This window comes from Priapulus caudatus, unplaced genomic scaffold (assembly GCF_000485595.1).
Source record: "Priapulus caudatus unplaced genomic scaffold, Priapulus_caudatus-5.0.1 Scaffold184, whole genome shotgun sequence".
NCBI classification, from domain to species: Eukaryota; Metazoa; Priapulida; class Priapulimorpha; order Priapulimorphida; family Priapulidae; genus Priapulus; species Priapulus caudatus.
In genome coordinates this window covers 47,228-52,227 of record NW_014577245.1, presented here as the reverse complement: position 1 = coordinate 52,227, position 5,000 = coordinate 47,228, and the positions used below count along the sequence as shown (strand labels likewise).

The 5,000-nt window shown below is 47.5% G+C and overlaps 1 protein-coding gene across 1 annotated transcript in view; it reads left to right on the top strand.

Annotated features, from left to right (window-relative positions):
* The window catches only part of LOC106806890 (solute carrier organic anion transporter family member 4A1-like), a 38,778-nt gene that overhangs the window by 15,499 nt on the left and 18,279 nt on the right, over positions 1–5,000 (top strand). The gene's annotated exons all lie outside the window — the stretch shown is intronic.

Genomic DNA, 5,000 nt, shown 5'->3' with positions numbered 1-5,000 from the left:
CACGTACTCTCACATACAGGTAATCTTCCCTACGTACTCTCCACTACAGGAACCCTTCCCCACGTACTCTCCTTAACAGGGACCTTTCCCCCACGTCACTGCCCCGAACCCCCAGAGGGAGGGGGAAGGGGATGCTGATGCACACGCTAACGAATGTTTGGGTTGTTCGAAATTGCTTCGTTCGCGCGATAATCTCGTACGATTTAGTGTGGAGCAGTGGTTCTTAGCCTTTTCGGGATCATGGACCCCTTTGAGAACCTGGTAAAAGCTATACGGAACCCTCCCCAGAATAATGCACATACGCATAAGCTCATAAACATAAAATTTTGCATACGATGGTGCTCATGGACCCCCTGAAGCCCATCCACGGACCCCCTGAAGCCCATTCACGGACATCAAAGGGGTCCATGGACCACAGGTTAAGCACCCCTGGTGTAAAGTGTTTGATGTCTTTCAGTGTCTGATGTGTGTCGAGGTGTAAACACTTCAATATTTTATGCCTTTCAACGTCGAATTATTTTGTGAGTTTGTCGGTTATTCTGTCCCCCGCCCCCATATATTGCTTATCCCGTCCAACCCCCATCTACATCTTATCATGTCTCTACCACAACTCACCGTTTCTGTCCTTGTCTTGCTATCTTCCCCCATCAATCAATCAATCAATCAATCAATCAATCAATTAATCAATCAATCATTGGCTAACCCTTGCTCTACCCCTGATGTGTCTTAATCTGACGTATCCCGCACCCATCCACCATGCATGTAGCACCACGTCTCTATTGCACATGTGTCATATTCTGCTCTCGCTCTCATCTATGTCCTCACTTGTCTGCATCCTTCACTTGTGCCTTGTCATTTCGTCGTCGCATGTCGTACCCTATTCCCCATCTATAAATTAATTATCGTGCCCCTTTTCACTTCTGCTCTCTCCCTCCCTCGCTTTCCCCTCCCCTTTTCCTCCTCCCTCCCTCCTTCCCTCTCTCCTTCTCTCCCTCTCTCCCTCTGTTCTTCTCTCCCTCCCTCCTCCGTGTGTGTCCGCCACACTCTTCCTCTCTAACTCGCCTTCTTTCTCAATCTCGGTCTCTCTCTCCCTCTCTACCTCACCTCTCTCACACTATATATGTTTTTATAATTTGCCTTTGTGTCTCTCCTATCTGTCACCTCTCTCTCTCTCTCTCTCTCTCTCTCTCTCTTCTTGTCCGTCTCGTCTGTATCTTCAAATTCAAAAGTTACTAGACCGTCAGACAAATGTACAGACGCGCGCGGGGGAGTCCTGTTCCTTTCCATTACATCAAGTCGTTGTGGTAGAGTGTGGGCGAGTATGGGCTGACACCGACTAAATTACAGGCTTTGCTACGCTGTCACTCTTTTTTTTTGTCTCTTTTCCTGCCCACAATATCACAGCTGTTGACGATAAGTGCTGCTCAAGTTAACTCTGTACCAGTTACACGAGCGGTACCGCGATTCTTTTGTCGTCGATTTCTACCTTCCGTCGTTTAACGCCGCTGAACCCTGTGCGGCCGTCGCGCCTCTGTGTGTGTGTGCTGTCGAGTGGTGAGCGCGGCGGAGCATGGTAGACGGGGCAACGGCACACTGAGTGAAAGTGAGTGTGGTGGGTGGGAGTCTAGTGAAACCAGCCGTGGCCGTGGCATACCAGGCAGTACCAGGGGCAAAGACACTGAACTGTGTTCCTGTATTACACGTAGCGTGTGTGTGAACTCCTATGCGTACACTGTGTGTGCGTGCGTGCGTGTGCGCGTGCGTGCGTGTGCGCGTGCGTGCGTGCGTGCGTGGAGTGCGCGCTTGCGTGGGCCGTGAATGGGGTTGTCCACCATTCCGTAAAATATGCCAGTTCTAGTGCAAATGTTTTCTCAACACACGAAACTCTTTATCAATCTAAACTTTTCATCGGCGGCAGTTTTCCAATTTCCACATGTACTATGTGCAATTATGTCGGTTTATTTTGTGCGTATGTTTTGTTTAATTTCAAGTAAATTCTAATTATATATTAATACCCACTGACACTTCATGACTCTAATGGGGATTTAATATGCAGTTTAAAGTTTATATCATTTTCTTATTTATTTCTCCACATAGAATTGTCGGCTTATCGTAACGACACGTCATCCCCTTAGGTGCCGCATTGCGAATAATTTAAAGTGATTACGTCACCGTAATTAGCAAATGTCAAACAAAATTAAGTCCACTTTTTCACAAAAATGTAAGTTATTCTGCCGCATTATAGACTTATACTTCTTATTTTGCTATTCTGTTCGATGTGAACAAACCCTCGTGACTCATACATAGCCCATAGCAAGCATGGCATGATCAATATATCAAATCGCCCAAATTTTTTGGATTTTTAACTAGTGGAAAAACAATGTTATCAGGTAAGAATTTGAGGATACATTTAGTGCCGTTAGTACTTATCATGTAAAAAAAATTGCAACAAATATACACCATAGAAAATTCGTGACGTAGTCAATTTAATATATTTTCGCTAATTTATCAATTTTTAAAACGCATTTTTTCGTAAAACGTGGAATGCAGAAGAAGCAGCACCGCGCAGAGTTGTAATCAAGGACTAATGGGACAGAGCATTAATGAGACACGCACGAGATGCTATATTACAATCTATCATAAAATTACGTAACATTCTAATCATTTTGCATTTTAAATTCCAGTCGTGGCCTATGGGTCTGAGTAGAATGCACACTTTTTTTTCACGCTTTTGCACGAAAAACCCGTGTGATGACTTGTACTGTCGCTGCTGCTGCTGCTGGCTTGATGTGTGAGCTATAAATAGAAATAGCTATACGTGTCCGCGACGCCGCGACTCCGCGGCAAGTACATTCACGTGCGCCCTCTATAATCGTAACTTGTTGGAAGGCGGGGCGAAGTCCGTTGGTCTGCTGTCAGTGCTGTGTATGTCGTATTTCTCCCCCTAGCTTATTCACCTAGCTTATTCACCTAGCTTATTCACGTAGCTTATTCAAGTAGCTTATTCACTGTGAAAGCCTATCCATTTGGTTCCATTGCGGCCACAAATGGGACGTACTAACTAAATAGCTGCGTAATGTACGAATCTTTAGCGTTCGGTGTTATTTTATAATCGAATTGCGTATGTAGTGCCATTGGCGTCGGGAATAAATTATTTGATATATCTCAAGAATAAACGTGATTGCATCACAACAAGATATATATACGAGAGCACACCGAAAAGCATGTAAACTAGTTTGGGGATCTTGTTTTTTGTGTGGAACTGTTAACGTTGAAGGCATGCTGGACGCGTGGTGTAGGGTGGTAGCTGCTGTATGTTTGATCAGAGCTAACCTTGACCGTAAGATGAGTGTAATTATGAGAACATTGTTACGGAACGCTGGTAACGATATGCGATCGATCCTATGCATAATTTATTTGTTTGTGTAATTAGCAAGCATTAATATACGGCTTAGTGAACACCAAACAGCTGAACAACACCGTCTGTAAGCTTAGCACTGATATATCTGTAAGATGTTCCCGAGTGGCTATAGTGTCTACCAGCCATATGTGGGGAGTTTTCCCCTTCCACTGCTTGCCCACGCAAGGCGTATATAAGAAAATCTGTAGCTCCAACGTTTTAGAAGATATGTCGGTAGTAGCACTTTCGATGAAAAAGGGCGTGGTCACTTTTAAAAGGGCGTGGTCCTTTTCGGGCTGTTCGCCCCGGATAGAGATTTAGGCACACATCCCAAGTTGTTCCTTGGGGTCATATTCGCCTATAGCAATTGAGATATCCTTTCCTAAATTATGTGCATACATATCTTAGCCAGGTCCTCTACTAGTAGGGGAGGGGGAATATTTTAGCATAAGCAACGTGGCATCTTGCAATAATGTGTACAGCGTCAGCAGTTAGTTGCAAGCTGTCGCTACGTGCGTGCGTGCGTGCGTGCGTGCGTGCGTGCGTGCGTGCGTGCGTGCGTGTCGCGCTCACATGCGGGCGAGCGACCCAGCTTATATGTGTCTGCTATATCGCGCGCGGGCGGGTACACGGCCTCTTGTCCTCCCCCCCTCTCTCTCTCTCTCGTCCCCCCTCTCTTCTCTCAACTCTCTACGCTTCTTTCATCTCTATCTCTCTCTTCTTCTCTCTGCTCATCTCTCTCTCTCTTCTCTCTCGCTCTCTGTCTCTCTCTCTCACTCTCTCGCTCTCTCGTCCTATCTCTTCTCTTCTCTCTCTCTCTCTCTCTCTCCTCTCCTCTCTCTCTCTCTCTCTATCTCTTAATCTCTATCTCTTATCTCTCTCCTCTCGTCTCTCCTCTCTCGATCTTCTCTCTCTCTCTCTTTCTTCTCGTTCCGCTCTCTCCTCTCTCCGCTCTCTCCTATCTCTCTGTCTGCTCTCTTCTATCTTCTTGTCTCGCTCTCTTTCTCTCTCTCCACCTCTCTCTCTCGCTCTCTTCTCTCTCGTATCTCTATCTCTCTCTCTCATGTTCGCTGTGCCTCGCTCTGCCGCCTCTGTCCAGACTGTTAGTGGATTAGCTGACATGCCTTCGCAGCGTCCACCATTTGTCAGCGCGCAGCGCAAAACCTGTCGCCTTGTCACCTTTGTTTGGCGTCTGCTGCACAGCAGCGGTGATTATGGTCGACTACCCGCGCCCGCCGCCGCCGCCGTGCCGAGCAGAGAGAGCAATTCCCTCGCAGAGAGAACACGCTTTTACCATGTCACAGGCATTTGTCACCTGTTGCCGTAGAGTCGAAGCCCAGGACACGCGGGGTGTGTGTCGATGACATGGGCGATGGCGGCGGCGGTCGCCGTCACGTGTTTGCGCCCGCGTTCTGTTCCGCTCGACCTGTCACCTGTGGCGACGCGGGCCGCCGGCCGAAGTCACGGTCGCGCGACATTTTTCCCCCGTGTATCGGCCATACCTGTGTCACCCTCCGTGCACCTGTGATGCCGGGGCTGTACCCTTGTATCACTGTTGCACACCCGTGTCAGCACGTCGTGGCTGTACCGTGTACATGTA